General features: G+C 40.8%; 1 long non-coding RNA gene across 6 annotated transcripts in view; it reads left to right on the top strand.

Moving 5' to 3' along the window:
- The first annotated feature begins 206 nt into the window (after positions 1 to 206).
- Positions 207 to 12,387, top strand: part of LOC124867973 — a 29,051-nt gene continuing 16,870 nt past the window's right edge. The window contains exons 1-6 of one of the 6 annotated variants that reach the window (XR_007038235.1): positions 207 to 692; positions 1,683 to 1,778; positions 1,915 to 2,240; positions 2,421 to 2,577; positions 10,591 to 10,736; positions 11,115 to 11,491. This is a non-coding gene — a long non-coding RNA (uncharacterized LOC124867973). The remainder of the gene's footprint in view (positions 693 to 1,682; positions 1,779 to 1,914; positions 2,241 to 2,420; positions 2,578 to 10,590; positions 10,737 to 11,114; positions 11,492 to 12,387) is intronic. The other 5 variants (XR_007038224.1, XR_007038237.1, XR_007038206.1 and 2 more) reach the window with 5 other exon arrangements.

Below are 12,387 nucleotides of genomic sequence, written 5' to 3'. Positions count from 1 at the left end.
CAAATCCAATTTAATATATCCCACTTTAATCCAATTTGATTCAATACAATCTGATTCAGTAAACTGTTAGGTTCAGACTGTGTGACAGTCTATATGACCCGTTTGAACGTGGCTTAATCATATCTAATTTGGAAAAGCTGTTTCAGTGTGAAGGCAGGTTTTTCTCTGCAGCTTTCCCATTACCCTATGCTACTGCAGCTGCCGTTGTCTGTACTTGGATGTTACTTCATGATCTGCAGAAAATCTCTACAAATATGAGAGGTTTCTTATTAATAATGTTTTAAACAAGTTTCCTATAGACCTACATGGTAATTGTAGAATGCGTGAATTTAAAAATCTGCTGAAAAAACAATATTCACACATTTGGTTATGTTACAACCACAAACCTCAGAGTATTTTACAGGGATATTATTTGATGGATAGACAAACTAGAACATGATTGTGAAGTCTTAAAACAAATGTGTTGTTTTTTGACACATTTTCTGTGTTATCATCAAGCAAACACATCTTGTGTGTTTTCTACACATCATGTGTTGTTCTAGTTAAACAACTGGACACACACTATGTGTTAAACCATCGACCAATCACATCACTTCTTGGACATCTTCAGTTCTGGAACTTTCCACAAGATAAAAAAAAAAAAAGTCAGCTGAAGCAAACGCCAGTAATGCTACTGCAGGTCGTCCTGAAAGGTAAAATAATGTTTTATTCGATAAACTGTTAAAACATGAGTAGAATTCCTTAATAAGATTGATTTGTGTTGTTTAGTTACTTCGTCAGTCTGTCGTGACTCTTACTGCCTGACGTCAGTCAGTGATGTTAGCTTAGCTTACACCGAAATTATTTGACTAGAAATGTATTTAAAAACTTGCTTGTCACCTGTACATTCCTAATTAAGAAGTGTTGAAATAAATAAAATGTGATCTTATTACATTGCAGAGGGACCTAATGCACCTGGCAGCTATATTTTTTATTAAAAAGGCTTTATGCTAACATTAGCGAAAATGTTACATGTAGCATTCACCACTGCTATAGCAGGAGCGGGAAGCTCTCCCTCTGTCCTGTGCAGCTCCCAGCAATTTCACTGATCTTGCTCTGTGGTTGTTGTGCATATTACTTATTTTTATTTTAATTATATCCACACACACAGTCCTCCAGATAATGAAATAAACCAAGTGGTCAGTTAAGAATGAAGAAAATCTGATATGAAAATGTTAAAAGCTGTTTAGGCTTATGATGAAACTTCTGAGTTCTTAAAAACGTATGAACATTTTGTTGTGCGGCTCTTTTTTTATTCTGGCTCTTAATGCTAAACTGGTTGGCCACCTTTGACCTATAGAGTGCATACGTGGTGCAAACCCACACCAATTAGATTAAATTTGATCATATTCCCAAACTATAGTTGTGCCTTAAAAAAAACTTAAATACACTTTATTACAGTGAAATAGTTATGACTTGAGTAGTCATGAACCACAACCACTCTAGCACTGGGACACAAATATTTTAATGACATTGTGGATTGAAATACTGTATATGAACTAACATTAATAATTCCAACAAATTGGCTTTCTCTTATAAACATCCACTGTTTTTGGTCAGATGTTTAAGCTGGTATAAAGGGCTAATGTTTTTGTAACTGCTTCATAAGTTTGTCAGATATAACAATTTTTTTTTATTTGCAGTTACCCATCCAGTGATGACAAGTTGTGACTTGCCAAAAATATTGTCTCCATTTCCCTAAACTATGCGTCAAAATCCAGGACCACAGTGAAGGATATGTAAGTAAAAATCAGAGGAGTCATTTTTGGATTATGTTTTTCAATTAACCAGTGACTTTATTGCAGTATTTTTATTTGTACTGGACTTTTTCTTTATTTTTATTTTACTTATGTTGAATTTATCACTTGTGCCAAGGAACACTTCTATGATCCAGATTCACACAATGGTTTCATTGAAATGAAACTATGAAACCTTAGGAGAGATATTGAGGAAAGCCAGACAAGATACAGGTGAAAGACCAAGTCAGGAGGCATTGTAACTCTTGTCATGACAAACACGGATGAGGACTTAAGTGAGTGGGTGACTCTGGCAAAAAGGATGAAGCCCTCATCTGAAAATCTAACAACAATCAAGCAGGGACCCAGACTTTCACTCAAAGGAGAAGACGGATTACAACACAATCTCCAACCCTGACTGAGATATTTCAACAATATCCACGGTTCATTGACATGCCATGTCTGGTAAGTCAATTCTTGATTTGATGCCAAATTTGTTCTAAAACATTTGTCAGTCCAGCGCCTTTTGAAGCAATAATGTGGCTTGCAAGTAGTTATACCTTATTGATCACCTCAGTTTAAAAGAGGAATTTGGATTGAAATGAAGCCCATTAAAAAATTTATCTCTCTCTCTTCATATTGTAGTTTGATGCAGACTTTGGAAAACTCTTTGAAGGAAAGGCTGACAATTTTCTTTGCAAATGGGAGACGAACATCATCCCCAAGCTAATGAAGATCGCCTCCAGCAAGATGTCTGAGGATCTTCTGTCAACTTCTTCCTTCTCTGGAAACACCAATGATGGTATGTCCAGTTATACTCCGAGATATATTTTAAACATGCATTTGAAGAGTTTTTAAAAGTCAGATTAATTCACTGTGAAAAGCCTCCCTTTTGTATTATAAAGGTATCCACTTTTCCATCTAATATTTCTACGTAGTTATGGTTTGCTTAAAAGCACTTCAGGGACTTACACACCTTCCACCAACTGCATCGGGTCAAGGAAGAGGTTGGAGTCGCTGCAGTGTGAAATCAGCCATTTCCTTCCTTGTGGACTTCGCACCTGTATGTTTTTTGTTTAATAGGCCCGAGCAGGAAAATTGCAACGGGTTATTGTAATTCCAAGAATTCTTATTCTTTGTTTTTTCTGTTGCCTCTTTGCAGGGCAATTTGGGGACTTTGCCATGCACCAAAATGCGTAAGATTTTGCCCAAAATTGTCCCCCGCGTGAAATTCTTGTTCCTTAATGTTGTCTTCAGTGGGTGTGGCCAAACCTGTTAGCCACGTCCCTAAACGTGAGATAGGCCGAAACGTAAGTTGTAGAGATCTGAAATTTGGCACACTGGTAGAACTCCTCAAAACAAGAAAAAAGGTCTCTTGGGGTATGCCCTAAAACGCACAGGAAGTCGGCCATTTTGGGTCAAAGGCCAATTGTTGGCCGTTTTTCACTTTAACCCACCTCGAACTTTAACGAACTCCTCCTAGGGATTTTGAGCTATCGGCTTCATATTTGGTCAATATGCAGTTAAGGGATGGAGGATTAAAAGTTATCAAAATCTTGAGTTTTTGGCCATGTTTAGGGGGCGTGGCCAGGGCACAAACTTGGCGTTCGCACCGAAAGTGAAAAGTTGCAATACCTTTCCCAAATAAACCCCAAATCTCGAAGTTGGACATCACGCCATGGCCATACCTTTGGCTCTAATTTCCACATAGATCATCTGATCTGCACCAAATTCAATGTGATTGATCCTTGTCCAGTCCCCAACAGAGATCTGATGACATATTTGGTGGGTGTGGCCTAATTCGTCCACAGCGCCCCCTTGAAAATTTAAAAAAATCAGCCCCAAGCCGTGCTTTGACCAAGGAATCTGAAATTTGGTACACATATGTATCTTCTCAGGACCTACAAAAGAGTCTCTTGGAGCATTGGTCCAAACCCCACAGGAAGTCGGCCACCTTGGATTGAATTTGCCATTTTGACCCCGGTTTTGCCCTTTCTAGACCGCATATCTGAGCGAACTCCTCCTACAGCTTTTGAATTAGAGACTTGAAAATCACTCAGTTTACTCTTAAGGGATTGGGGATCAAAAGTTATCAAAACCTTTTTGATACATGAAAGCGTGTGGGAGTGGCCACGCCTCAAAATATGACTTCTCGCTATAAAAGACGAAATTGATATAGCTCCTACAAGGAAAGTCACAGAGACCTGAAACCTTCTGAGATTGATCTGCCTCTAGGCCTCAACAATATTCACTGATCAGATGCTGACATAATCAAAGCCCCGCCCCCTGAGAACAGGAAGTGTCATGTTTTCCTTTAGAGAGTAAATTTTTGATGTTCTTCACCTAATCAATTTGAAACTGTGCCAAGTAACAGAAAGCATGATGGTCTTAGACAGTCGCCAGTAGTGACTGCTTTAGCTGGAGGGTGTGGCTATGATGGCGTGGCAAATTCTGATGTCACGCCACAGCCATACGTTTGGCTCTAAATTACACATGCATGGTCCAATTCACTCCAAAATAAATATGGTTGATCTTTCACAACCCCCAAACAGCTCTATTGGATTACATTGGAATTTGGATCAACAGCGCCCCCTAGGACACTTCAAGGGCTGTATCTCCCTCGTACATCATCGGATCCACTTGAAAAGTATTATACATGATCATGACTTAATGATGGACATGTTGACAAAAACTCAGTTTATGAAATCACTTTAGCTCACGCACTAATAGCCAAGTGAGAGCAGCTTCCTTCGGGAAGGTTGGATTTCACCCACATTTTGAATGCTTTCTGCTGGAGAGAAACTCTGCATGAGTCAAGATGGTATGAAAGGCTGCTCACTATGCAGTCTACTGTTACTCTTACTCGCTATAAAAATGTTATTGGTCTGTCTTTAACATAGAATGCCAGATTCTAAACAAACTTGCTGTTAATGCTCCATGTTGGGTTGCTTACCATATTATTTGATTATATGATATAGGCCATAGGAAGACTGCTGTTTCAATGTTTTATGTACTTTAAACAGTATCACAAGTTCAAAATACTGCCTCATTAAATGAAATTCAGGTCCTTCACACAGTTGACTTCAAATCGTACAGATGATACTTTTAAGTATTTCACTGACCTCTCATGTGAATGTCCTTTCAAACTTTGTCGTACATAATTTTGCTTAACTCTGTCCTTGTTCTTTTGACTTGTTTTCAATGTTAATTGATTTTACTTGTGAAGCAATTTGTGGTTTAATCTAATAAATAACAGAATTAGTACTTTCAAATACTCTTTGTTGATACATAACATGATCAGGAAGCCTACTGACAACTTTTGCCAGGAGCAACTTCTGATTTCTATACAATGTGTTCAATTCAATTCAAAGTGTGTTTATTTACATAACACTAATTCACAACCTACAGGGGTTGGACAATGAAACTGAAACACCTGTCATTTTAGTGTGGGAGGTTTCATGGCTAAATTGGACCAGTCTGGTAGCCAGTCTTCATTGATTGCACATTGCACCAGTAAGAGCAGAGTGTGAAGGTTCAATTAGCAGGGTAAGAGCACAGTTTTGCTCAAAATATTGAAATGCACACAACATTATGGGTGAGATACCAGAGTTCAAAAGAGGACAAATTATTGGTGCACGTCTTGCTGGCGCATCTGTGACCAAGACAGCAAGTCTTTGTGATGTATCAAGAGCCACGGTATCCAGGGTAATGTCAGCATACCACCAAGAAGGACAAACCACATCCAACAGGATTAACTGTGGACGCAAGAGGAAGCTGTCTGAAAGGGATGTTCAGGTGCTAACCCGGATTGTATCCAAAAAACATAAAACCACGGCTGCCCAAATCACGGCAGAATTAAATGTGCACCTCAACTCTCCTGTTTCCACCAGAACTGTCCGTCGGGAGCTCCACAGGGTCAATATACACGACCGGGCTGCTATAACCAAACCTTTGGTCACTCATGCCAATGCCAAACGTTGGTTTCAATGGTGCAAGGAGCGCAAATCTTGGGCTGTGGACAATGTGAAACATGTATTGTTCTCTGATGAGTCCACCTTTACTGTTTTCCCCACATCCAGGAGAGTTACGGTGTGGAGAAGCCCCAAAGAAGCGTACCACCCAGACTGTTGCATGCCCAGAGTGAAGCATGGGGGTGGATCAGTGATGGTTTGGGCTGCCATATCATGGCATTCCCTTGGCCCAATACTTTTGCTAGATGGGCGCGTCACTGCCAAGGACTACCGAACCATTCTTGAGGACCATGTGCATCCAATGGTTCAAACATTGTATCCTGAAGGCGGTGCCGTGTATCAGGATGACAATGCACCAATACACACAGCAAGACTGGTGAAAGATTGGTTTGATGAACATGAAAGTGAAGTTGAACATCTCCCATGGCCTGCACAGTCACCAGATCTAAATATTATTGAGCCACTTTGGGGTGTTTTGGAGGAGCGAGTTACTCCACCAGTATCATGTAGTGACCAGGTCACTATCCTGCAAGAAGAATGGCTTGAAATACCTCTGACCACTGTGCAGGACTTGTATATGTCATTCCCAAGACGAATTGACGCATTCCGTGGTGGAAACAGAGGCTGGGGACTCGGGGTTGGACTCTTTCATCACCCAGGCTGAAGTCACCGAGGTGGTTAAAAAGCTCCGCGGTGGCAAGGCTTCGGGGATGGATGAGATCCACCCTGAGTACCTCAAGTCTTTGGATGTTGTTGGGCTGTCATGGTTGACACGCCTCTTCAACATTGTGTGGCGGTTGGGGACAGTGCCACTGGACTGGCAGACTGGGGTGGTGGTCCCCCTTCATAAGAAGGGTGACCAGAGGGTGTGTTCCAACTACAGGGGGATCACACTCCTCGGCCTCCCTGGTAAGGCCTACGCCAGGGTATTGGAGAGGAGAGTCCGGCCGATAGTCGAACCTCGGCTTCAGGAGGAGCAGTGTGGTTTTCGTCCCGGCCGTGGAACACTGGACCAGCTCTATACCCTCTACAGGGTGCTCGAGGGTTCATGGGAGTTTGCCCAACCGGTTCACATGTATTTTGTGGACCTAGAGAAGGCATTCGACTGTGTCCCTCGAGATACCCTGTGGGGGGTGCTCCAGGAGTATGGAATCGGGGGCCCTTTATTAGGGGCCTTCCGGTCCCTGTACGAGCGGAGCAGGAGTTTGGTCCGCATTGCCGGCACTAAGTCGGACCTGTTCCCCGTGCATGTTGGACTCTGGCAGGGCTGCCCTTTGTCACCGGTACTGTTCACAACTTTTATGGACAGGATTTCTAGATGCAGCCAAGGGCCGGAGGGGGTCTGGTTTGGGGACCAGAGGATTTCGTCTCTTCTTTTTGCGGATGACGTGGTCCTGCTGGCCCCCTCTAGACCTACAGCATGCGCTGTGGCGGTTCGCCTTCCTCGGGAGGTGTTCCAGGCACGTCCCACCGGCAGGAGGCCCAGGGGATGGCCCAGGACTCGCTGGAGGGACTACATCTCTCAGCTGGCCTGGGAACGCCTTGGGCTCCACCCGGAGAAGCTGGAGGAGGTGTCTGGGGAGAGGGACGTCTGGGCGTCTCTGCTGAGTCTGCCGACCCCGCGACCCGGATGAGCGGAAGACGATGAGTACGAGGTTGAATTGTGCACTGGGGAAATCAAAAGCTCCCCTCATGTGGAAGCAGCTCCCAATTTTTTAGTCTGTGAAGCAGACATCCTATCTACATTGAAGAGTAGACTTAATACTTGTTTTTGATAAAGTTTATAGAGTCACTCAGGTTATCGTAAGCTATCTCTGCACATATAGGCGACTGTGGCTCAGTAGGAAGAGTAGTCGTCTTGCAATCAGAAGGTTGTGGGTTCGATTCCAGCTTCCTCCTGCCATATGTCAATGTGCCCCTGGGCAAGGCACTTAATCTCAAGTTGCCTACCGATCTGCGTATCGGTGTATGAATGTGTGAGCGTTAGTGAGTGCGATTGGGTGAATGTGGCTCTAGTAAAGCGCTTTGAGTGGTCTATATGACTGGAAAAGCGCTATATAAGTTCAGTCCATTTACCATTTACATATGCTGATATAGGCTTAGGTCTGTAAAGGACAAAATGACCAGTTTTCCTCACTCTGCTACATTCTCCTACTACACCAATATGCCTTTTTTACATGTTATTAAATGGCTACTTTTATGTTCTTTCTCTCTCCATCTGCTCCTCATAGAAGCTACATATGACATAGCATTTTGTTTACCTGTGAAACCATCCTGGAGGAACAAATTGTCTTAGCTAGTGATCTGAAAACCGTTATTGTTTTCTTTTTTACATGATACACTTGATGCCAATTTTAAATGTTTCACCATGTCTCTCTCCTAAGCATAGCTGTTGGTTGAGTTTTTAATCCAACTATGTACTCCCAATGACTTGAAAACTAACTGACAGATTAGATGCCCCTTTTTCCTCTCTTAGAAGAAGCAACTAAAAGGACCTACTACTAACATTAAATTTTTACCTCTCTTCAACATGCAAAATCCTCCTGATTTGGTGCTTCTCCCTTATTTTGGGTGTATTTTCTGTCCTTCAAAATCCTAGGCAGTGAATACATGAATGTTCACACTGAACCTGGTTCTGCTACAATTGCAAATGTTAATTGCATCTAAATTCTCACTCAGAATGGAACGCTGCAAGTCACTGACACCTAAAATCTGCAGTTTTTATAAAAAATCTGTTAACCAATTTGAATAATCAATTCTATTTAACTAAATTTGTACAGATCTTAAAGTGCTCTGTCTTTCTTTTCACAAACAATATATCAAGAGATATGTATTTTCTAAAAATACTTACTATTTATATTTAACTATATTATACAACCAATACCCTAAAAAACAGATTTACATGTCTACCTATTAAATAGAAAAGTAACATGTAAACATATAAATAAAAACATGACACAATGATCAACTTGAACTAACAATTTTATTTTAAACCCCAAAAATCAAAGAATTCACTCCATTAACGAGTCATCATCAAAATCGTCACACCCCACAGTTTGGGTAGAAGCATCAGATTTCTCTGGGGTGGGATGAAGAGAGAAAAAAAATGAAGTTATTTATTTACAAAAACAACATTTTGAAAATGGTGACAGTGGAGAGAACAACTATTTGATACCCTGTTGATTTTGCAGGTTTTCACACTTGGAAAGCATGTAGAACTCTTTAACTTTTACCAAATGTGCTCCTTAACTGTGAGTGACAGTCTAAAAAAATATATTTTATTGCATAACATAAAGATTTTGTCACTTACCAACCACTAACCTTTTACAGGCCTCTTTATTCCTTTTTAACAAGTCATCCTGTTCCCCACTCATTACCTATACTAAATGCACCTGTTTGAACTCATTATTGGTTTATAAAAAGTCCACACACTCAAACAAACTCCAACCTATCCACAATGGCCAAAACCAAACAGTTGTGTATGGATATAATAATGGATAAAATAATAGACCTGCACAATGTAGGGCTGGGCAACACTACAGGAAAATAGCCAAACAGCTTGGTGAGAAGGCAGAAACCTTTGACATAATTATAAGAAAATACAAAAAGTTCATTAGCTCACTATCTTTCAGTCTGGGGCTTCATGCAAAATCTCACCTCCTGGGGCATCAATGATCATGAGAAGAAGAGGGATCAGCCCAGAACTACATGACAGGATCTAGTCAATGGCCTAAACAGAACTGGAAGCACAGTTTCAAAGAAGACAATAAGTAACAAACTAAACCACCATGAATTAAAATCCTTCAGTGCACATAATATCCCTCTGCTAAAGACAGAGCCTGTACAAGCCCATCTGAAGTTGCCAATTACCATCTAGATGTTCCAGGGAAGAAATAGAAAAATGTGAGGTGCTGCAATGAAACACAAATAGACCTTTTGGGTTTTAACTCAACTCGCCGTGTTTGGAGGAACAAGAGGGATGAGTAGAACCCCAAAATGACAATCCCTACTGTGAAGCATTGAGGTAGAAACATAATTTTGTGGACATGTTTTTGGACAAGAGGACTGCACCGTATTGAGGGAAAGATGTATGGAGCCATGTATTAAGACATCTTAGCCAACAACCTCCTTCTCTCAGTAACGGCATTGAATATGGGCTGAGGCTCGTTCTTCTAGCATGATATCGACCCTAAGGAATGGCTCCATAAAAGCATCTAAAAATCCTGTAGTGACTTAGCCAGTCTCCAGACCTGAACCCAATCGAAAGTATATAGAGTAATCTCAAAGTCCATATTGCCCATCGAGAGCCCTGAAAACTGAAGAATCTGGAGAAGATCTGTATGGAGCTAGAGCCCCCCCTCTAGCTCCACCCCTAAGTACTGCCAAGAATTTAAAACTACTTTCAACCCTATATGTATCTAAAAGTAAAGTGAAAAGGCAGGTAAAGAAACTGAACCACAATAACACTACAATTTCAGATTGTATCTAGCCCAGACTAATGAAAACCTATGCAAATCAACTCTGTAAGTCAGTACTTCTTCAACCTTTAGGACAGTCTCATGAAGATGATGATCAGGGTTCTACATAATCTTCATTTTATGAAAAGTCCTTCTTTTCTACAATGATGTCCAGAGGTTCCAGAGAAGTCCCCAGAACCAAGCCAGCCTTCTTGATTATTACCTTGTTGAGCTTTTTTAAGTCCCTGGCTCTGATGCTGCTACCCCTGCAGATGATGGCAGAAGAGATCACACTTTCCACAACAGAAGATATGCAGCATCTTGCTGCAAATACTGAAAGTCCAAAGTTTCCTCAAGGAATACAGTTCCCTCTCTCCCTTCTTGTAGGTGGCTTCACAGTTGTGTCTCCACTCCAATCTGATGTCCAAGTGAACACCAAGGACTTATACTCCTCCACTAAGAGTCTATCTTGTACTGGAAGACTGATGTGTACAGAGTGAAATGAATGGTGCTCCTGTGCTGCTATCTACCAGGTTAGACACACAACCTTTGTCTGTTTGTCAGGAACTCTTTGATCCAGGACATAGTCATAGTCTTCTGGACTTTCTGATAAAGTAGTTATCTACTAACTTTTTTCCTTTTCTACAAAATAACACAGCTTTTCCCACATGCAAAGTACACTCTAAATGAAAAACTAGTCCCACAGTGCTTCATATTTATGAATAATATTTAAATAAGGTAAATAACTACAAATTATATAAATTAATTGAAAAACATAATATCTGAATTAGCTATTATTAGGTTTCTTAAATTTCTAATAACTTGTTTCATATTGAGCAGTAACTTTCTGATTCACATGCAAAATAAAGCAGCAGACAGAGCAGATTAAATGAAAATATCTTTATTTTTAGCAGAACTGGGATCTTGATGCACTGAAAGAGGGGGCTCAGGGACTGCAACGTGTCTGAGTCTGCTAAGGGAGAGGAGCAGTTAGGCGAGGCCAAAAGGAGAACTGAGCAAACTTGGATAAAACCAAAACATGGGGCTGGGGATAAAAATCCAAACCCAACAACCTTACATTCTGTGCCTGGGACATCCAAGTGGAGCAACACATCAGTATGTCATCGTGGCAAAAACTGACAAGATTGCCATTCCACTTAAAGATGAAGGCCTGACCTGCTCTCTTGACAAGCTGTTTAAGATGTATTGGGTCTGCAACCTTGCCTACCCTGCCAACTGCTTTCTGTCTTCTCTTCCCTTGAGCACATTTATGAGATGCCGATATCTGGTAAGAAAAGATCCAAAGTTGTTGAACTCATCTCCAAGCTCAATGCAACGTCATAGGTAAACCATGTATGTATGTCCCCAGTGCAAGCATTTAATTGCAGAAGTCAGGAAGCTTATCCAACATCTCAGAGTCTTTCATGCCTTTTCAAATTGTTTGTAGCCAAAAAAAAACTGCAAAAGAACTTATCATAATCTGAACTCCTATACAAAACATTTGAAAAGAGACCATTCAAATTTAACACCAGAAGAACAAATTGACATGGACACCTAACGGACTGTGATATATCAACTGACATTCAAAAGGAACCAGTTCAAGGTGAAACTGCAGCAAATCTCAGACCTGATGATGACAACAACATGTATTAACCCTTACTGATTGTGCAGCTTCATTTTGCTGCCCAAATGTATTCGTCTCCTAACACCACTCTTACAGATGTGATACTCCAGAAGACCATTACAAGTACAAAAGAGGTAATAGATCAAACTATTGATATTGTCTAAGAAAAAATGATTTCTTTTATAGATGCCCATTTAATACCACATGACAATGATGCATTTGCATCTTTGGTGGAGGAGTTGGAAAGTTGAAGGAATATGTTTCAGGATGTTGACACTCCTTATAAGATGAGCAAATATTTATCTGATAAAATGTCTCCTGTGAAACCAAAAGAAGTATTCTTGGGACATAGGACAGACACTACCAGAAAGAATGGACAAATGACAAGTGTTGATTTCAGACAAGAGTCAAATACAGAGCATGTACAGCTGGAAATTTGGCAATCCACTTGGTAAAGAAACCTTAGTTTCAAATGCCTTTCCAGTCATGGTAGGTTCTTTAGAACACAGCCAGTTGCTCATTGAAAAGCTGCAATCATAGAATGAAGATATTGGCATATC

The sequence above is a fragment of the Girardinichthys multiradiatus genome, chromosome 1, assembly GCF_021462225.1.
Source record: "Girardinichthys multiradiatus isolate DD_20200921_A chromosome 1, DD_fGirMul_XY1, whole genome shotgun sequence".
Lineage (NCBI taxonomy): Eukaryota > Metazoa > Chordata > Actinopteri > Cyprinodontiformes > Goodeidae > Girardinichthys > Girardinichthys multiradiatus.
Note: the sequence above shows the minus strand (reverse complement) of the source record. Positions and strands in the feature narration are given on the sequence as shown.